The sequence below is a fragment of the Drosophila pseudoobscura genome, chromosome X, assembly GCF_009870125.1.
Source record: "Drosophila pseudoobscura strain MV-25-SWS-2005 chromosome X, UCI_Dpse_MV25, whole genome shotgun sequence".
NCBI classification, from domain to species: Eukaryota; Metazoa; Arthropoda; class Insecta; order Diptera; family Drosophilidae; genus Drosophila; species Drosophila pseudoobscura.
The window spans coordinates 46,925,398-46,948,441 of NC_046683.1; the positions used below are offsets into that span (position 1 = coordinate 46,925,398).

At 44.1% G+C, this 23,044-nt stretch overlaps 1 long non-coding RNA gene across 2 annotated transcripts; it reads right to left on the reverse strand.

Moving 5' to 3' along the window:
* Positions 1–4,948: 4,948 nt before the first annotated feature.
* On the reverse strand, positions 4,949–7,559 carry LOC26533491 (uncharacterized). Of its 2 annotated transcripts, none has more exons than XR_001453144.2 (3): positions 6,185–7,559; positions 5,464–6,111; positions 4,949–5,408 (listed from the first exon to the last, which is right to left on the reverse strand). It is a non-coding gene; the product is annotated as an uncharacterized lncRNA (long non-coding RNA). The 2 variants fall into 2 exon arrangements; XR_004470490.1 differs by having other exon boundaries at positions 5,460–6,111.
* Between the last annotated feature and the right edge of the window lie 15,485 nt (positions 7,560–23,044).

Below are 23,044 nucleotides of genomic sequence, written 5' to 3' on the forward strand. Positions count from 1 at the left end.
CCCCTGTCGGCTCGAGAACAAAGTGCCTCCGAAATGCCAGAAACAATTGCTTCACATTTTCCAACTTTCTTTCGGTATGCTTAATAGTCTAGGCCAGCCAGACCCAAGGCCTCCTCCTCATCGCTCCTAGAACCAGTCGCAAGATCAAAGCTCGGCGATATAATTGGTCGCTGGCTTCTCTTTGACCGCAGAGATCCACAGCCCAAGCCCATGCCCAGGCCCAAGCCCGAGCCCGAGCCCGAGCCCAAGCCCAATCCTCTCTCAGTCTGGCTGTGTCTTTGGCCCGGACCAGGCCATGCTTAATAATAATTCGTTTTGGCAAACAATGTAAATTCTTCATTAGCTTCCTAATTTGCTTGGGATTCAGGAGTTCCTCTGGGGCGGGCAAACCATTCGATCCTTGGCAATTGTTTGTATATTCAAGATCTGGATAAAATCCTATTTTATGAGGGATCCAAAGAAATTTGTTACATTTTCCTCTTCAAACTGTCATTTCAAATGGCGGGGCATAAATGTTTCTATTTGTGGGAGTCAGCACCAAGAAAGGCAACTCCCAATATGGTTATGTGTGTGTTTGTTAGTTTATATTTATTTTGGCGGAAATTTCGAGAAAGTAACTTTTAAAAAGAACTGTTTCTCTCTTTGATTGGTCCATCGGTTATCATCAGTTTTTTTCCAAAGAAAAAAGTCCGCCTATAGGAACTACTCGTATTTTATATTCATCTCACATGAACCTTCCCAAAACCCAAAACAATTAGGTTCTCTAGTCGGCACATCCTGAAAGTTTCTCAGTTGGCAATGCAATAGCGAATACCATGCCATACTATGGTATACCATACCATACGTACATATATTACTATCATTGGACATTCTATCCTGCATATTCCAAATGCTCCCAACTCTCTTTCTCTCTTCTTTGACCATTTCTGAGTAATTTTTCACTCCACATGCTACGAAAGCAAGTCGCAGGAATGCTGCTGATTTGAGCTGATTGATCGATTGATTGAGTGATTGACAACGGCGCCAATGAGTGGCCAAGGCATTGCTAAGTTTGTTAGTTCACGTTCGCTAATTAATTAAATGCCAAAATGCCAAAGATGTCATAGCCAGATAGATCTGGGCGAGTGCGAATATGGCAAAGCTGCGGATCTTAAAGTTGGGCAGAAGGTTTCGATGGCTTTCCATCCAGTGATAGCTACGTACTAGCACTTTTAGGTGTTCGTCAAGACTCCGACTACCCCCCAACTGACTGACTGAGTCTGAACTATAAATTTGAGTGCATTACTTAAGGAATTTGTTGTTTCTCTGTGGCCGTGGCTTTGTCAGTGACTGTAACTGCGACCATTCTTTACGACCGGCAATAAATTTAACAATTTGTTTAGTGCAGACACACACACACAGATACACAAACAGAGTACTCGTACTTGCACTGGTACTGGTACTAGTACACCAACACCAACACCAACACCGAGACACGCAAAGTGTCTACGGCTTCTGGCCATATATGGAGAATCCTGAGCCGCCTCGGAGATGCCAAAAGCAAAGCAATTTGTCGTGCGGTAAACAAAAAGCCACCAACAAAAACATTCGGGCAGCTGCTTGTCGCCAGCTGGGTTGGGACCCCGGTGAGCGGGGAGTGGGACCGGGCTCCAGGCACCAGGCACCAGGCCCCAGGCCCCAGGCACCCGTCACCCGGGACCAAGTAGAAAGCAAGAGTATCGCATTATTTCACAATATTGTATTCCCATCACGCAGACATCTCGCCTTAGGATTTCGTATCGCCAAACATGGCCGCTAGATAATCAAAGCTGATCGATAGAATTAGAAACTTTCTTTGGATAAGCCATCACTTTTCTTAGCGGACAACTTTCAAGCTGATTGATCTATTGTCGAGAAGGACATAGAATAAACGAACTAGGAAAATAATGAAAATTCTAGTTCATGTATTCGACTATTCGATTGTTTTTACAGAAAATTTCTTTGTAATGCAAGGATGTAAGGAAATCATATACTTTTACTATGTACTCGTATCCATGCTCTCAGGGTTGGTCTGCGATCTGCGAGAAATATATCTAAAGTAAAGGAATATCTTTATTGAATCAATATTAATTTATATTTATCAGGTTGCTTTCAGGCATTTAAATACCATAAAATATGTAGGGGTTTTTTAAAGTTATTTTAATGTTTAGCTAATTTGTAGTAAATGTCTCTGATTCTATGTTTTTCGTCGTTGGTCGTTGCAGCTCGTTCCTCTCACAACCACACTGGGCCGAACCGCAAGCTTCCTTCTTAACGCAACTTTGGCGCTCCCGAACTTTCGCGTCGCTGTCGTCGTTCTCATTCTCTTCGCCGTCGTTGAATAATTGTTGTTGCTGTCGTTGGGATGGGATCATCGTTTCTCGTCGTTTTTGCTTGGGATTTGCGTAAAAAGATGTACACCAACCCACAATCCGAATATACATAAATACATACGTCGATGAAAGAAGCGTTCGTGCTATAAACGTAAAATATATTTCTGTATTTACTAAATTTCGAATTCTTCTAAATTAGTAGACATAATAGATGAAAAAAAAGCTTTCTGCCTCGTCCTCTTTATCATCCTCTTTCATCCCCCCTCCTCATGTGACTCTCTCACTCTCTCTCTCTCTGTCCCTTTAAAACTGGCAAAAGTTCCCATACCGTTAGGGCGTTTTCATGCAAGTTGCAATTCGGTGTCAATGCGCAAAGACAATGCAACGAAAAAAAATGAAAACCAAAACGATGAAGAAGAAGAAGGAGTTGAAGGGAAAGGAGAAGCATGGGCAGGAGAAGAAGAACCGCTAAAGTGAAAACCCGACGAGACAAAAGACAACAAGCAGAACCAAAAGGTAAATAGCGGCAACAAGTGGATACGATGCCCCATGCCCCCATGTCCCATACCCCATGCACCATACCCGATGCCCACTTGGCCTGTCCGGCCTCCACACATTCGCCACGGCCTCGACGTTGCCGTTGCCGTTGGCATCGGTGTCTCTGTCTCTGTCCCAGTCTATGTCTATGTCGATGCCAACGAACGTCGTCATCTCTTCTGTGTGCTGCTGCTCTCTTCTCCTTCCATCCAGCTCATTGGCTCCATTCTGCAGCTCTCTGCTTCTCTCGGTCGCCGATTCTCCCGGTCCCGGTCCCGGTCCCGGTCCCGGTCGCCGGCTCGTATGCATGCCAGCCATATAATGCAGCTCATCAACAACGAAACGGAGTCGGACGCAAATGCAACATGTGCTTCATGCACATGCTCCTACTGCTCTACCCCTCCTTCATCTTCTTCAGCAGCCATAAACAAATATGAGTAGCTGTGCATGTCCTCTCTCTTGCGCTCTTCTCTCTCTTTCTGCGTGTCTCTCCCTCTCTCTCTCTCTCTCTCTCAGACAGACGTCTGTGGATTTGTGCTCCTTCAAGAAGTGTGGGAAAATTTTCGGAATTTCTTTTACCCGTTTGTTTTTTTTTTTGCACCGTTTGGTCACTTACTCTCCTCCCCCTCCTCCACTCTTTCGCCCTCTCACTACTTAGAGCAGGTTGCTGCCTGGAAGTAGACAGTGGGAAGGGGGGGCGTGGCATAGCGGGGGCCCAGGGGTTAGGCATGCCAACTAGTGAAATTCTTTTTGATAATTTAATTTAAGAAATATTGTATATACTCGTAGACGCCAACGACCCCGACCCCTTGACCAGGAAACCAGAAAGAGAGGGGCATATAGGGATAGAGACAACCAGAATTAAGCGAAGAAAATCTTAAACTTTTCGCTCTCACTCTGTGTGTGTGAGTGTGTGCCGAATTTGAGCGCTTCATTCTCAGCCTGGCAACAGCAGAGAAAGTTTTTCGGCCAGCCGAATGAAGAGAAGCTTAATTACTCGCCAACAAGATGAAAATAGACTGGAACAGTTGGCAATGCTTAGGCAGAGCTTAAAGCCTCTGGTTGCAGTGGAAAACGCATATCGTCTATTATTTACAAACATTTTCAAAACCCCATAAATGACATTATTGTGGCATCGAATATATTTGTTTCTATATCGAAAGGAAGGTGATCAGAATGCTCGAATATTTCATTTAAAAACATTTTCCTACTTCTTCTTTGCCTCGCCTGAAATAGTTTCAATTAAACCATATTAAATGTACGGAGCAACCATCCTTTGATCATGTAATTGAGCTTCAATTGGCGGACACATTGTCATCATCATTTGGCGGACACATTACCAGATCTTGTTTAGCCACGCAGAGTTTAGTTTATGATGTCGATTAGTTGCACTATAAGCAACACCTTTAACTGCCAACAAATTACAACTTTATCATGCTGCAAAGGATGACGATGACGATGACGATGACGTTGGCCTGGTACCAGGCCTGGCCAGAGCTCCATTGCCATCAATTCTGCTTCGAGAGCAGTTCGCATAATTAATGAAGTGCAGGAATGGCCAACGCTCTGGTAGCGGAGGCAACGGCAACGGCAACATCGCCACAGATGAAGCTATTGCTACAGACTGCGACTAGGCGACTGGGAGACTGGGGGACTGGGGGACTGGGACTGAAACTGGAACTGGGAATGGGCCTGGAGAGACTTTTAGATGCCGCAAACTGCGGCTCCTCCATATTTATACAGAGCGAACATGTTAAATAAAAGATAAGCAGCCAAAGCGGCGAGTGTCACGCGCTCTACTCCACTCCACTCCACTCCCCACTCACGACTCCTACAGAGAAGGAGACTCGTGGAGTCTCCTCTTCCTTCGGGTGTCGCATCATTTTGCAAGTCTAATCACATAAACTAAAACTGCCGTCATTAGGGAAATGTAGAGGAGATGCCGATGCCGCCTTCTTCTTTGGATCTCAGGCATGGAAAACAATATTGAGGACACAAAGAGGAAGTGGGGCATTACGATAGTTAATACTGTAGAAGAGCACCAACCAAGATGTCTCTTAGGTTGTTATCTACCAGGAGGATTGTCCATATATTTGTACACTTATTCAATGAAATTGATATGTTCAACGTCAAATAATTTTAATTACTACAATCATTAGATCTCGATGAGCTTTCACCTCAAACTCTCCGCTCTTCTTGCGAGTAATCCATCAAATTCACTTGTACTAATCGCACCGTGTGTACAAAACTGGGTTCACAGCTTTTGGTATCGATTTCAGTTGGTCAGCAACAGTCGAATGTGTCAACACTTAAATTTAGATTATACCATATATGCGTTGACTGATTTTACCACTGGGTGCTGCGCTGTGCTGTGCTGTGCGCATGCGCATGCGCAATATTTAATTTTAGACCCCGGTCGAGACTGGGACTGGGTCGGCTGGGACTGGGACTGGGCTCTGCTCTCGCAGTCAGTGGCTGTGATGATCAAAAAGCATTTGCTCGGCCAGCTTGTAATTCAATCTGCTTGCATTCAGACATGTAACAGCAATTTTAAAACAATTTTCAACTTACTGACAGACTGGCTACCGGATTGGCCTGGCCTCAGTCTCACTCTTCAGCCTGAGCCTCAGCCTGAGCCTGAGCCTGGGGCTAAGGCTTGGCTTCTGTCGCAGTTGCAGTCGCAGTCGAAGTCGCAGTCTCGTCTTGGTATCGGAATCGGAGCTGGCAACGGCAACGCTTTTTGAGTGACTTTGGTACCAATCTGTCCATCATCATTACCATCAAGTGTAACATTTGTGACGACAGCCAGAGGCGGACAGAGCCATAGCCAGAAGGACGGAGCGCCGCGAGTGGAGTGGACTGGAGTGGAGTGCTGAAAGCCTCAGGTGCTGGGTACTGGGTGCTGAAGCTGAAACTGAAGCTGATGCTGAATCTGATACTGATGACGATGAGTTCTCTTTCTGCCTGCTGCCTTCTGCCTGCTGCCTGCTGCCTGCTGGAAGCAAAGCGAAGCTGCTACAGCGTGCTGTGAATGCCTGTGCAATTACTTTGTAATTTAAGTTATTGATTGCCAAGCTCCTCTCTAGTCTAGGCGCGGGCTCATCTCTCTCCTAACTCCCATCTCCCATCTCCTGTCGCCTATTCCTCTCTTGGATAATCTCGCTGCCGCACCGTTACAGGCAGCACCCAATGTAGCTTTGTTTCTCTACCTTTTTCGCATGCCCTATGCCAGGGAAAATGGGTCGAATGGGCATATTAGTTTAGTGTGAAATGAAAAACAAAATTCAATTACGTACTGGTATTGTCGTTGTCTATTACCATTTAATTACGGAAATTGTTAGTCATCCTCTTTAAAGCCTCTTTGGCAAAATCTTTAAATAGATTCGATTTGATGAACGACACGATTGTGGGAAAATAATATGCCTAGGCTGTTCTTTAGTGTCCCTTGTAGAGCATCACCCAAGTCCCCTACTATTGGCTTGGGGCTCTTGGGGCTCATTTTTTGCTGCCTTACAGATTATGCGTTTACCTTAGAATTTATACAGTTGAGCGCTGCTGAGCGACTGCTGACTGGAGACTACTGGGTTATTCCGGCATATTTCATGTTTGGATTAGCTGCCCAGAGAGTTGGCCATTGATTCAACTTATGGCGAAATTCAATTTAGATTTTTGTAATCATTTAGTTGTACAGCTTTTTCCAGCTGGATTTTTATCTTCGTGTATCTCGGTCTAAGGCTTGATTTCATTAAATGCTTGCGATCTGCTCGGGACGGAACAGTTGGCGTTTTTTATTATTATTTTTTTTTTTTTTCTGTTTTGTCATTGTCACATTGCTGTGAGATGTTCGACTGTCCGACTGTCTGGACTGGGAGAGACGCCAGCTGATGTAGGCTTACGAGTATAATTGTAAAGACAGGAGCGACAGGAGTCGCTCGTATCGTATGTGTGGACTTTTTTCTGTATCTTTAAAACTGTCATAATTTATTGTTGTTGTTGTTGTTTTTGTTGTTGCTGCTGCTGCTGCTGTGGTTTTGTTTGAGTTGACAACAGGTTGAGATTGATGTATTGATTGTTGTCAGTTTGTAATGCTGACATTTATGACAGTAATTTGTTTTCACAATTTGTTAGCCACTCCAGCAGCAGCCACACTGGCGGATTTGTGCACATAGGTTGGTTGGTTGGCTGCTGCCTTGCCGTGCCTTGCCTTGCCGCGCCGTGCGAGTATTTATATACTTAGGATACAGAAGTATGCACTCGTATCTATGGGTAGCTCGTATCATCAACACTAGCTGCACTCTGGGCCCGACTGCCAAAGCTAATTAGTATTTGAGGACTGCGCATCATATTTCACAGCAATCGCCGGACCCTTTTATGGCCATTTGGCTTTTACTACGTGCCTCAGATGCCGCTTGCAGGTCGATAGCTCGTTTTGGTGTCCTTCGGCTCGAGTTGGAGTTGGAGTCGACACGAAATGAAAGGCCTTGGCACTTTGATGTTTTAGCGTCGATTTGATTGCCTACTTATATGCGATGTATGCATTTCACTTTGTTCTCCCACCGACTTTCCCTCGACTCAGGTCCAGTTCAGTCCAGGTTCGGCTCGGTTCACTGTTCACTGTTCACTGTTCAATGTTCACTGTAGTGGCAGTCCAGGTCCAGTCCGAGATACTAACAAAGAAATCAAAGACAGTCTGTGGAAATAAATCACAATTCGAACCAAATCAGTAGAAAATCCCGTACCATAATCGGTCAAGTGTTTGTCTATGAGTGCTTCACTAATTTGGTCATTAATTGGCATCGGCTATATGGATGGGCTCCACATTCATACACATATCTGCGAGTATACGAGTATGTCTCTATATGTGGGCGCCAGTGATGATCAAAAGCCTTTTCAAAGTCACGGCTAAAGTTACGTACAAATTTATAATATTACAAAACTGCAACCAAAGTAATGATAATTGTGATATGCAAGATGGTAATGAGTAACGAGGTAAAAATGAGCAAAACATACCTAAAATTTCGTAAAAAGAACTAAATTATCCGTATTACTCCTGTATATATTGTTATTATTATATATATATATATTATTGTTATATTAATTGTTCTGGGTCGTTGTCCAATATTTTACTCATACCGGCGCGAGCGAACGAAGCGAGTGAGCGGGGGGTTGGCGTATGGCCGAAGCCGATGTAAAAGGATTACAAAGTAATCTAACAAAAGAAAAGATCCCTCCCACAAGTGCCTATGTTTTGGATCATGTTACAGTTGTTCGCATCACTGTGAATCGGTCACTTTTCGGCTCCATTCATCGGGGAGGCACCTCTAAAGAGTGTGTGTCATGCCCAAATTCTCGAAACACCCAAAAGGCATAACTTGAGCTCATAAATAACAAAAATTGCTAACGACAAACGACGTTGATATTTAATAATAATAATAAATGTGCCAAAAGAAGACAGGCAGCTGCTGCTTCTAATGCCGCTGCTGCTGGGGCTGCTGCTGGGGCTGCTGCTGGGGCTGATGCTGAAGCTGAAGGAGGTGGCTTGGTGGCTAGAAAAACTTGCCGCAATCCTCGCAATCACAACTCGAGCAGTGCGAGAGTGCAGCAGAAGAAAGTAGGAGTCCAAAGAGTGCGATTTGGTCATGCGATGGTGTTTTCCTACGCAGCTGGAAACCATTTTTAGAGAGAGCCCGCCAGATGATCGATGATCGATGATACCCAGGTCGCCTTCGCCATCGCCATCGCCATCGCCATCGTCATCGTCTTCTCTGCTGGCCCGCTCAGAGCGGTCTATCTTTTGATATGGATTCAACCAGACCCGCCAGCGCCTTGGGGCTTCAGTTTTAGTTTTAGTTTTGGTTATCGCCTTACCAGTAGCCGGGCTAGCCGCAGTAGCCGCAGTAGCCGCAGTAGCCGCAGTAGCAGCCATCATCAGATCAGCCAGGAGCAGGCTCACACTGGCACTGGCAGAGCCACAGGCACAGGCACAGGCACAGGCGCAGGTTCAGGTATCTGGGATCTGTGATCTGGGAAGCTCTCTCTGGCAACAAGTTCATTTCATTTTTGGTAAATTACTCTGAGTCTCGAGGTGATGTCTGTATTCGACAATCTAGATCAAGATCGTTTTGGCCAACACAGCGTTTACGACAGTTTTATGACACATTTAGTCGGGGTTCATGTTATCAATTACAAGAACTGTCAACTGCAAATGGCATTGGCTGACTTCTTCTTCTCAAATCAATCTCGAATGCTGGGGGAATATAATGATCATGTTAGGAAGAGAGGCTTATGGAGCATTAGGGAACGACACTAATGAGGATGAGATATGTGTGAGAACTATCTTTGGGCAGGCTTTTCACCAACCGTGTATTACAAACCAAAAGTTCTAGGAAGAAGAATATATATTGTTGACAAAAGATCCACATCGGCTATCCATGAATTATAACAGAAAGAAATACCAAAGAAATGGGACTAATCGGTTAATTATTGCTTTCTGCAGAGAAGGAAATTCTTCCGAAGTTTGCCATAAGATACCACTTTGAATATTGCCATTTCCTCTAAGGGTTTTTGAAGTATTTTCGCAAATTTTTTATAGCACTAAAAGTGACTTTATATAGTTCCAAAGCGTTCCATCCATGGGCTAACGGTCTACTTGGGGATAAGCTCATTCCGGTGCTGGCTGGCTGCCTACTTAAACAGAAAAATGCTGCTCAGCAAATAAATATAAAAGAATAGACTGAGAGAAAGACAGAAAAGAACTAAAAAGAAAAAATTAAATTAATCCTTACCGAGTTAGCAGATGATGAGTGGCATGCAAAATGCCAGACAGATTTATGGGAACAGACAGATTTGGAGCAGCCCCAAAGGAGGCTGTACGTATGGCAAGAGCCCCGTCTTGAGAGGGTAACGATGTTACGCATTAGACAAACAACAAGCCGTCGGACAAGTCTCAGTCCGCGTCCGAGTCCGAGTCCGACTCTGAGTCCGAGTCTGAGTCCAAATCTGAATCCGAAATTAAGCCGTATGCTGATTTCATTTTAATTACGGAGCATCTCTTTCGCTCCCTCACGGTGCCTCGCAGACCTAGAGTGATGGCAATCAGGCATAGCAAAGCTGGATCAGCTTAGAGCGACAAGTGCGTAATGCACATGCAATTACAAATACCCAGCCCGAGTGGGTCGCTCTCCATCCACGGCTCCACGGCTCCACGGCTCTGAGTGTGTGCATAATTGCAGTAGAGCTCCAGTAGAGTTCCAAAGCTTTGAGCTCAAGTTGTCAACCCAAATAGATGAAGACGAAACGACTAGACTGCGTGGCTGAGCGATCAAAACCAAGTCAACTTTAAGGCGGAAATAACACGGAAAAAGTGAGAATAATACACCCATAGAAGTACACCCTTTTCCGATGCTGTCGAAGCCCATCCATGATATTTTAATCCTCTTATTTATGGGTCAATCTGTAGGATCACATTTAGTCCTCCAGAAAATCCCAAACCCAAATCTCTGTTAGATTTAAAGGATTTTTCGGGTGTTTTAATTGAATACGGATCCTGTTTTTGTTCCAAGCTTCTGTTTCTTTTGTAATATAGTTGTGTTCCTAAAAAAATTCTTGCAAAGATCTCCTTCCTCGCGTTTCAAGTGGCCCATAGAACACACCCTTAAACGTGCATTCGCGTACCAAGTGAGGAGATCTGTTTTCAGCATCGTGATCACCTGAAAAGGGTCTCATTTCGTAAGTGTTTGACCGTCATACGTCAAAGTTTCCTCCGCTAATGTGTCGAGCCCAAGTGCCAACAGCCATAACTCATTTGGCCTTAAACGGCTGCCCAAAAAGGCATTTATTGTTCGGGGCCCCCTGAACGTGCGAACTGAGCCAGCAAAATGTGGCAAATTTCAGCTACATACTCGTACTCGTACAGGCACGAGTAGTTTCATTTTCCCTAACCAAAACCAAGTCACGCGTTGCCGCTGAATGCAACAGGAAACGGAGTATCAACCTATGACGGGTTGCCGTTGCCCGCAGCGACTCTGCCTCTAACATACAATGAAATGGACCCATGCGGATTGCAGGCGAAAGTTTTTTTTTTGTTACATATTGTTGGAGTTGTTGCTGGAGCTGGCACTGGCACTGGCGCTGAGACTGGGGCTGGGGCTGTGGCAGTGGCTGGAGGGGAGCACAGAGGAGAACCCAGCAGAGGACCCTCTCATTGAAGCCACTCACTGGCGACATTGACAAATGCATTCGGCAAAACGCAACTTGGCCACTCTGTAGACGTGCCAACGCATAACAAAATTCACAAGCAAATTTATTTAGCACTTTATACATATGTATTAAAGCACTAGTCCTGGCCACTTGAGGGTCTATCACATGATTATTATTATTTTATACACTAAATTCCAAGTTGTAGCTAGGTATATCGAATTCTTTGTTTAAATATTCATCCCAATTCAATCGCATTCAGGAATTAATTGAGTCTCAACACCTGGGATTGCAGAACTAGAACGAAGACCAATGAAAGCCAATTCGCTGGCCACAAACTGAACTGAACTCTCGGCGATCTTCATCGATCCATCCTTAAATGGTTTACTGGCTATGAAATTATGGCACCGTATCGCCATATTCGGTTGTTGGGGTTTCGTTATTGAGTGGCGACATAAATTAAGGCATGATTTATTGCCGAGTAGGTGGAATGGACCATAAACTCTATGACAAGTGATCAGCTGCAGTGGCAACTGGAAAAGGTTAAAAAAAGTTGAGAAATAGATGAAGAGAGCTGGCTGAAATTATCGTGGAGAAGCGGATAAATGACGATATATTAATTGAAAGTTCTGTGAAGATCAGCAGGGATACATATACATATACATATATGTACATATGTATGTACTTAGAGCAGGCGCATACATAATCCTGCCATGAGTAATGTCCCAGAAGAGGCGCACGGAGAGCTGGTTGGCCGGCCCCTCGCTGTGGCCAATAATAAATTTCACCTTGTAAGTGTAACAATTTGTATGTTAAACGCGCCCAGCGAGGAGGAAAAAGAAACGAAAGAGACCCGAGAAAAACCGCAGAGAGCACCAGGAGTGGATGAGGATCGAATCGAATCGAATCGGATCGGATCGGATCCCACAAGGCTGAAGGAAAGCAGCCTCAGTCTCAGCCTCAGCATCAGCCAGACTCCTCGACTGCCCCCAAGGGAGTCGTCGTCGGGCTCATCGGGCTCGTCTCTGTAGTGTCCGCTCCGTTGCCTTGTGGCTGCTACCAGGCGGCAGTTGCATTTGAAAAAGAATAGACAATTGTTTGTGCCGCATAACAAGTTGAAGGCGAAGGAGAAGACGCTCTCGCACGCTGGCTAGACTTCCAACACAGACCATGATGGGGACACAGACACAAAGCACAGTGGTCTGAGACTTCAATTTAAACAAGCTTAAATCAAGTGAATATCTCAAGAGTATATGGATATGGCATGGCACATACAATATAACTATTACATCATACCCTATGTACATATGTGAAATAAGTGCCCATTTAATAGGGCTCTAAAATTATAGATTCATAACTTCAAGATTGTTTCTGGTATGGTATAACTTTTAATGGGTTTTTGTATTTAGTGTTTTTTATTTGAGTCAAATTAACAGGTAGTTTGCTTCTATGTAAAATACCATGTTTTCTTAATTGGGGGTCAGTGGGAGTGCCGGCAATGAAATAGCCCATTAGAGCCGTTCCATAACAAGTGTTTGACGTAAGCCCTTTCTCTTTCTCTTTCTCTTTCATAAAAAAGTCCTCAAGGATTCCATGTAATCCACAATGCTTTGGTTCGTGTCGAGTTGTGTTTCATTTAATGCATATTTATATATTTCGTAACGGCCATGTCCTGGCCTATAGGACATTACCAATTACTGTCACATTCGGGACCACTGTTCCGGGTAAACAATATAATAATGCCGACCGAAACCGAACCGAGCCGGGGAACGAAAATAGATTTGTATCGAGTGGCGGCTTCTCTGAAGCGCGCCTTGCGATTTGCAAATATTTTGTCATTGTGTGGCGAGATTTATGGAGTGGAGTAGAGTTGGAGGCAGCAACAGCAGCAGCAGCAGCAGCGGCGGCAGCGGTGGCAGCAGCAGAGGCTGCTCGCCCCGGCGATTGTTTCCAGGAAAAACTTTTGGCACAGGCAAATATACCGCTACTCCGACTCCGACTCTGACTAGAGTCGCAGAGTGTCAGCGCCTGACTATGTGACACAATTCTCACTCACCTGACAACGACGGCGGCACCGCCGCCGCCTGCTTCCTAGGGGGGGTGCGGTGGAGTGGAGTGGAGTGGGGCGGGTGGTACAACGACTCCAAGAGGCCGGCTTTTGGGTTCTCTCTCAGCATGTGCAATGTGTCACGGGGGCAGCACGCTCAGGCTCTGGCCCAGGCTCTGGCTCAGGCTCTGGCTCAGGCTTAGGCTCAGTCCCAGGCTCACTGCTAGTCTTCTCATGCACATACTTTATCCCAGTCTAAAAAGCTGTACAAAAATTGTTTCTTTTGCTATTTTTGCTGGTCACATTTTGTGGCCGATCATCAGATGTGCATGCCAAGTAAAAGTAGGAAAAGAATGGAATGGAACTCAAGAAAATCTCTTAAAAAAGGCACAGACGAAATCCTCACCAAAGCCGTAAGCAAAATTAGCAAAATAGTGTATACAAAGGACAGATCGCATTAAACGAAAAATCTGGCTAGAAAAATGCGAGTGCAAAAGCAGTGCATGCATATCAATCAATATTTCAATCATTTGCAACATATTTTAAGCATCTACATATGTTAACATTTTGTTTATTTTTTCCAAGTCTCAAAAAGCCTGCCAGCTATAAATGATTGCTGTTAAAAGGCTGCAATTTATTGGAAAATACCCAAAATTGAGTGAAGTAACACTTCATGGCCCAAACTTACGTAGTTAATATTTGCACGTAAGGCAAAATGAATTGAATGTGCTTTTTTTTTCTCGTTCCCAGCAAATCAATTTGGTATGCTCAACTTAAAGCCAACAATTAGTCAACGACTAAACACCTTTCACACCTTCCCAATGCACACACTGGCACAGCCCCACACCGACTGGCAATGTCAGACTGAGTCTTCGTCTCATTCGCATCCTCAACGTCAGACATTCAATATCATTCAGTCACAATCACGATCGGAGAGCACAAGTGAACTTCGGTGGCATTTAATGGCCAAACAAGAATCGGGCTAAGACCAGGGGCACACTGAACTGCCACAAAGTTGCAGTCACAGTCACTCCAAACAAGAGCTTGCAATAACAACAACAACAACAACAACAGCAGCAGCAGCAGCCACATAGCTTCCAAGAGAAGGAAGAGGCATACGGGGCAGCAGAAGCAGCAGCAGAAGCAGCAGCAGCAGCAATGCCAAAAGCGCAGCTGGAAAACGGACAGGGAGTGTGTGTGTGTGTGTGTGTGCGAGAGAGTGAGAGAGAGAGAGAGAGGGAGAGAGACAGGGCGAAACAAAGATTTGAGCTTTAGATCAAAGCCAAATGCACCGCCACTTGCTGTTAACTCGATGGCGCTCCAAGGTACACGAGCTTGGGGATAGGATGCTATGGGATGGATACATTTTGGACCTCTGTCTAGGCCATCCCAGAGGCTCAGCCTTAGACTCAGGCAATTTTTATTTGATTTTATTTAGTTTTTTTGTGATTTTTCTGTTTTTACACGGTACTCGTGGAGTACGAGGGTATATTGTATTCGTTTATATGTATGTCACAGTGAGAATGAGCTATTTAACACTGAAGACTATAGACTGTATTAATTGGGCTAACATTTATGCATGTTACGAATCCTTCGGCCCTCCTCCCATCGACATGTCCATAAAGATAGGGGCCACTAACCAGAATTTCTAAATAACCAAAAATTACTTATTTAAATGCATTTAAAACAAACAAAAAACCAACGAAGCGCGGGTATCGTGCAGTCGGAATATCGACCTTCCTACTTGCTTGATTTCATTTTATTTTTGCTGATTTTTCCATCTGCTTCTGCCTTCTTGTGCTTCTGCTTCTGCGGCAGCTTGTTGGACTGTTTGCTTCGCTTTCAAAGTGTGCAAATGTTCGCGTCAGGCAATTTGCTGACGCGTTTGTTGTAATTAAATCGATGGCGATGCCCGTCTCAGGATGGAGAGGTACACGATACACGGCATCGATTTGATCGGCAGTTGGCTTTTGTCCATTCATTGTGCACCGTGCACATGAATCTTCAGCTGTCCGAGCTCTGGGGCGGTCCATCGGCCCGCGTCCGGCTAATCTGTTGGGACTCAATGCATTCGATCGTCTCGCTCGCTTGTTACTCTTGCATACAAATGACACAAATGCCTTGGCCGTCGTTTCTTTTTGTTTGTTTGTTTTGTTGGTTGGTTGGTTGGTTTGTTGGTTTGTTGGCTGGTCGGCTGGTTGGTCTCCTAGCTGCTGATCTGCTCGTTGGCTTGTATTTCTAATGCCGTCACAGGCAATCAGATTCGTTTGGCCGGAGATCTCCTGGCTGACTGGGCAGCTCCAGCTCCTGACTGAGATTTCACCTCGACGCTAATGGCGACAAACTGCCGTAGAGCGCAAAATTGTGGTCATGTGTCTTTAATTTGATGCTGTAGTTGCTGCTGCTGCTCTCGCTGCTGCTGCCGCTGCTGCTGGCCAACAGTTTATCCGTTTTGTTTGGGCACTTGATCATGATGATCTACATGCTAATCAAATCAAATCACAGCGAATCAACTCACCAATTACTCACTTGAACACCATTCGGTATCAATTCGACTAACAAATGACTTAGGCGACAAACTCGACTCTTGTAGCACACACAAAAACACACACACACACAGATAGAAAAAGAGATAGCTCGAGGTAAGAGTAAGAGTAAGAGTAAGAGTAACAGGAACAGGCAAAGAGCTCCGTGTAAAGTGTGGATAAGTAATGGCCTGCAAGCTGGTCATTTGTCTTCATTGGTGGCACGTAGCGGAGGCGACGCGCAGAAAGCTTAACACATGCTTTGGGGGCAATTTAATGGACATTTGTTTTGTGATCATTTAATCAACTAAAAATTTAGATTGAAATGTTCTGCCTTCGTTTCAATTTGAGGTAATTCAATCAGTTAAATGAGTCTCAAGGGTGTGATAGCTTAGCATAGCATGTACATATGTAATGTTTCCATTGAGTGCTAATCAGAACCACTGTTCCCTGGGGACACTTAAATACGGATGAGATGGGATGAGGTATTCAGGAGGACAACAGCATGACATTTGATTAGTAATTACCAAATGGAATATGCACAAAACAAATCAATTCCATATGCAAATGCTACGCTGCCTACCATCTGTATCTGTAGCCTTCAACTGTAGCATTTTTAATTTCCATTTTTCAGCAGAAAACCCATTTAAAATATCATTTGGCAAATGCCAAAAGCTAAACTGATCGAACACTCTATACAGCAGCATGGCATGGCCAATCGACTGTCTAACTGACTAACTGCCTAACGCCTGGCAAAACATGTCATAACAAATTTATTGCGAAATAATGAACTTTATATTGTCTTGCAATGGATTACGCGTAGCAAAATGTACGTACTTCGCTTAAGGGAATAACGGAATGAGGGAATGAGGGAATGAGGAGCAGCGGCAGAGCCAATCGTTTGGTGATTTCCAATTGTTGAAAACTGCATTCAACAAGAGTCAAAAGCGAAGTCGACAAACGAAGATGGAGCAGGAGCAGGAGCGGGAGCGGGAGCGGGAGCGGGAAACAAGAGTCGCACTCATTGGTAATTTATGAGTTTACTTTTCACTATCCAGCACAGAAGGTCTTTTGTGATCGAGATCGAAGTCATTCGGTTGTGAATCCAGGGAGGCATTAATCAATAAATTTGTTTGCCTGCCAAGCGATGACATACCGCACAGTCAACCCTCGGGCCAGGGGTCGGGGCTGGGTTCGCGTTCGCGTTTGGGTTCGGGTTCGGGTCGGGCGAGCATTGTAAGCAGTCCCATTTAACAAAAGGACAATGTTTCCCTATAAATATTGTTGCTCAACGGCAGATCGTGCTCATTTTAGCGCCCTCATTGTTGTGACAACTTCACAGGCGAGTCGAGTCAATAGAGCGGGTGTTCCACCTCTCTCTCTCTCTCTCTCTCTCTCTCTCTCTGTCTTTATGTCTGTCTATGGGGCAGCTGCTCAAGTGTCCTTTGTTTCTGGTAGGTGTTGCCGTTCATATCCTTGATAGTTACTCCTCAATTTATGCCCCATTGAACAGATCAGCACTGAGAATTGTGCAATGATTTGATAACTAACCGCTGCGTTAATGGGTGCAAATGAAGCGTCCTTCCCTCCCGTTAATGGTGATTAAAAAGCGGGACAAAGGCATTTCGACACCGAAAGTTATGTACCCAACGCGATTCCCTTCTAACCTCAAACAACTTATAATAGCTCTCATTCCAAAAACGATCCCAAATGGGACCGGGACTTTTGCTAATCATGCTCTCTGAATTGGGAATCAGTTGGGAAAGGTGACCACTTCTCCCCCCAACACACCCAGAGCCAGAGCCAGAGCCAGACTCAGACCCAGACCACCGGGAGCAATCAAAGAGTGCGGACTGTGGACTGCGGACTAAAGTGGAGTAAGCAACTAAAACAAAACTGAATAAAATAAAGTGGAGTGGAGTGGAGTGTAGAGGAGAGGAGAGGAGAACACAGAAAAAAAAGAAATAAATTCCCGTGGCCATGCCAGACCGTACGCAAGCGCATGCCAAACATAGCACGAATGCCGACATATAAGAGGCGGCGGCAGCGGCGGCGGCGCAAAGAAGGAAAAGTGTGAAGAGCATGCGCAAATGTGAGATAAGAGAGTGTGGCGACGCTCTCGTACTCTTGCCGCTGCTGGACATACACTCGTAGACAACAAATACTGTCCAGTATGCGACCATGGGGATACCTACTACTCGGTAGTGGGATAATTCGGAGCTGTTGTCAATATTATCCTATTATCATATCATATTAGTACCTAATATGCTAAGCTTTATTTCCAGATATTAAATGTTTCTTTTTGTTTGTAAACGTGTACACAATTAATTATAATGTTCAGTACTTATTACTTTCAGTTTCATTTTGTCACTAGTTCGGTTAGGCATACCATTGTCTGTGGCAGAAGTCTACACATCTACATCTACAATCCGAAATGGCCTTGTTATCCACCAGTAGAGGGTATAACAATTGAGTGGCGGCTGTTCAACGGGAGCCTCTGCAGTTGCAGTTTGAGTTTCAGTTCAGTTCGGTTTCAGTTTCAGAAATGGTAACAAACGATTACATCAATTTATGCGCGCCAACACTATAAAGTAATTTTCAGCTGAAAACAGTCATGGCGGGCGGGGGACGACAATATACGGGACAACACTTATGGAATGGCCAATGCCAGAGGGAAGGAGAAAGAGAGAGGGAGCAGAGCAGTCTCGATGAGCCATCGTTGTCCCCCCAATAGCTATCTGAATCTGTATCTAAATCTATCTCTATATCTGTAACTGTATCTGTATCGGTATCTGTATCTGTATCGAGTTGCCTTTTTATGAGTGCTTGTCGTAATTATTGCTGAACTTATGGCCGAGCGATAAGCGGTGAGCGGTTGCCTGTACTCGTATTAATTAAGTTGCCGCTCGGCTTTTGGCAATAACTCAGCGTGTTTAGCGGCAAACAGAACATGCATTCACCTCTGGCAAAATGCTGCCAGTATATATGTATCTGTATCTGTATCTGCATCCGTACCGAATGTAGCAGCTACCTGAACATGCGACTTGCAACTGCAACTGCAAGTTGCAACCAAATCAGATAAACAAGCTGCGCAATTGCAACAAGCGTAGTTTGCACTAATAACAACTCAATAAATAATAAAAGCAACATTCTCAATCGGCAACTCCACAAAAAAAACCACGTAAAACCAGCGACAATAAACATGCGCATCTTTATTTTATTCACTTTTTACGCCTTATTTGCCTGAGCAAATTTTCATTATTTCTCTAGAGTTTTCCTTTTGGATGCTTTTCTGCTTCCCACAGCAGGAGCGATCCCGTTTCCTTTCCCACCAGCTCGCTGTGATCGGCAGTGGTGCGAAAGCTTTAAAAATTGGACCAAAAAAATGATCGTACCAAATTCGGAAATATTTTTATATAAATTCGGAAGGGGAGTGATTCCGAACATCTAACCATATTTTATTTAAAAAAGTTTTGGGTCTTTGGCCTATATTTTATTCAAAAATACATATCTGACCGCCGTATAGTTTGAACCATCTCGGTCCAGCGAGGGTATTTCTTGTTGCACAGACATATTCTTATTCGTAATCCCTTTCCCATGGACTCAGAGATTGAGAGAGATTGACTCCCGACCCCAGTAAAAGTAGTCTTTGGTAGTTTAATCATCCTGTATATCCTGATCTTCACATCTCAACGGGAAAATATTTAATTATTTATATTCGGTTTGGCTGTAATGTAGAATATACTTCGAACTTAAATTTAGCTTTGGCTACGAGGCCTAGGATTAAGTAGAAACTTTTATACACTATAATGTTTTAAAGTGCAGTATATTCATATTTATGGTAATGATGGTATTGGTATTCAAGTGTCTTAATATAAATTCTATATTACAAAAGTTGAGATTAATTTAATAATGATATTAAAAAGATATGTTCTTAGCGGTTGTAGATGAGCACGTTCTACAAAAACGTGCTAAGGTGTTCTGCAAAGGGAAAATAAATGTAATGGTCCTCAAAAATCTGACCAGTTCGCAAAAAAAATATGTTTGTAAAAGAAAAGCGGAACCGGAGATTGAAAAATATTTCGAATAAACTCCTTTATTAATTGAACTGTACAATACGTATTCTCAAATAAGTATTAGTTGCCAATATGTATATTCATTTCATATATTGTTCTTGTCATGTGCTCCCACTGTCCCATCGTCTTGCGATTTGTTACCAGCAACATATATTCTGGCAATGGGCAATCAATGCAGATGCAGCAACATTTGTGTCCGTGTGTTGCCGGCGCAAAATTTATGCTAATATCCATTATGTCGAACATGTTATAGTTTCTTCTCTCGTTTCATACAATATACATATACATATATATATATATATGTGTGTCTGTATGTACGAGTATGTATAGTGCTCTCTCCCTGTCGTTTTTGGGCCAGTGCGGGGCGTTAACATGGAAATTGCCGGTTGCCGTTCCCTGGATTGCAGTAGCGCAAGTGTTGAGCTCTTAATAGAAAAATTGGCAACAAACTGCAGATCCGACTTCGACTCCGACTCCAGCTAAAGCTCCAGCCTCAGCCCCAGCCCCAGCCCCAGCCCCAGCCCCAGCCCCAGTCCCAGCCCCAGCTCGAAACAGACTCAATCTATCCGTAGGCGGTAGAGTCTACGCCGAGTAGGGATCTGCATGCGAGACTGGTGTAAATCAGAAGGTGTTATCGTCTGCATAAATATTGATATTGTTGGGGCGAGTGATAGCCGGCGTTGCGCTTGGAGCAGTAATTGCACGGCTCCAGACCCGAGACCGTGACTCCAGACTCCACTAGACCAGACTGCAGACTCTGGGAAAATTGGCATTGGCATTGGCATTGGCATTGCTCCAACTCTAGCTCCATATCCCCCCTCTCCCGTGATTCTCTCCTCCTTTGCCTCACTTATCTTGCCGCTTAGGTGCGCCTAATGGCCCCATGTGTGTCTGCCTTTGGGCAACGGGTGACGCCCACTTCTCGGTGGGTTCCGATTGCCTGCGGCTCGCCTTGTGCCTAGCGCCTTGCGTTCGACAATTTAGTGATTGAGATTAGGAGGTGTAAATGCGCTTTGGAAATTAATTTGTTCGCCACAAATTAAATTTTGATTATTAAAATAGCTTGCGTGTGGCTTTAGAGGTTTAAGGAAAGTACTGCAGTATTTACTATGGTTCTTTGGATACTTTGGGGATTATTCTAAAAGACGAAATATGCTGACTCTGGAAGATACAGAATATTGGAAGAAACAAAACATATATTCAGAAACACTTATATCTACAACAACTACTGCTATACAAGACTGATCTTCCCCTGTCTAAGGCCCTACCAATCTTCAAATAACAGTAGCCATTCCATCCCCAACATAACCCATTCCCGGCATTCCCATCTCTGATCCATTAGCATAAACGTAGCATAAATGAAGACATTTTTGCGGTCAGCGGAAAAACAAGAACAATATCATCATCATCATGAGGATCATCCTAGTCGTCGTCTTCGGCATGACCAATAATGGGAAGCAGATCACAGAAGGCAGAAAGAACGAAGGAAGGCTATACCAAAATTTTCCCAGCTTTTTATTATCGCCGGGTGATCTTGTCTTGCCATTGTAATAGAGTCAGATGCAATTTTGTGTTTGTTTTTGGCTTGAATTGAATTAAATTAAAATTCAATGACAGCAGCAGAAGCAGAAGCAGGAGAAGGAGGAGCGGGAGCGGGAGCGGGAAAGAAGAGGACTGTGTGGGAGAAGGGGAGTGCACCTACGTTTTGGTTTTGTCGTGCAAATCAAAATGAAATCACGGACAAAAGAACATGCCAGTCAGACTCCAGTCCGAGAGTCAAAGATGAAGCCGCAGTTGCAGTCGAGTCGAAGCGCATTTCGGAGCAGTTCGTGACTTAAATGAACCGCAGAAAATCATTTGGCCAACACAAAACTGCACAAAAAACAGTAGCTCTCAATAGTGGCGTAGAGAGGGGCGATGCGGGGTGCAAGTGCAGGGGTGAAGAGCAGGCGCCATAGCCATGGGTAAAAACAAGATCAGTTATGGTAATGTTCATGGCACATTTTGAATACACTCTCATAGACTGGGACATGCCGGGCCACTTGTCATATGCCCGAATCCTCGACATCGGATGACAAATCCTCCAAATAAAATCGATCCAAGCGAACCAATACGAATGCGCATCCAAGGGGACAATTTTACACTGGTAAAAATTTGGTAGACAGAAATTTTGAAAAGTATCTGAAAAAGTTCAAATAAATATTTAAATTTGATATATTTAAACAGGCATTAATTCACCCTCCCTAAATAATGGCATCCTATAAAGATTAGAACGATTATAAAGGATTTATCGTATTTTTGTGGTTTGAAAATCTTGACTCACTCCGAATATAGAAATCACAATCACAAATTAAAAAAAATCACGCCAACCCCCGGCGCACTCGCTTCGCTCGCTCACGCCGATATGAATAAAATAACTTTTTTAATTTTAAGCTTTTAAACTGTTTTATATAATACAGAGAGATACATAATAGTTTTAATAAACAGCCAAAGGAAAACATCATAGAAAATATCATGATTTAAATTATTTTTGTTTAAGAGAATTAATTATAAATTACAATGCGTGGTAAAGCCAAAGCGACAAAGGCCTTCAGGCTAATTAATTTAATTGATTTAATTAATTTGGGTATTAAACTGGGAAATATTCATAAAATGTAATAAGTCAAATTCTGCTTGTTATACTTTAATAGAATGGTTTACAAATTTCCATATATAATTCGATTTTTCACAGTGTAACAATCCTCACACATGGCGGCAAAAATTAAAAGCCTTTCTTTGGCGCACAAGGGAAAAACTCGTCGAAAAATTATAAATTTAGGGGGAATGTCAACGTTATCGCCAGGCTCATATCTACTGGGAGGCATCAGCAGCATCCGAGGCTTGGCCTGTCCCCTGCTCACCATCCATAGCCATCGGTACCCGTACCCGTACCCGTACCCGTACCCGTACCCACAGAAGGCATTTTGCATGGCCAGCGCTTCGGATGGGAGCTGAGCCTGAGCCGAGCTGACGATCAATGGCCAGCCATTTGGTAGGTGTTTCAGGCCAGCCAACAAGTCACCCGACTACCGATTCCCAAACCCAAATACAGCCAAACCAAACCAAGCCAAAGTAGCCGAGTCGAGTCACCAGCCCCAGCCAGGCACCAATCGTTGTACGTTGCACGTTGCAGTTGCAAGTTGCAGTCGCTGCTGGCGTCGCAGTCGCCGCTCGGGAGGCAAATTAAACTGTCGAAACTATTTCATGTCCAATGCGCGATTTGGCAAACAATTTGTGACATTTGAATGGCCGTTCAATGACAATTGTGGCTGC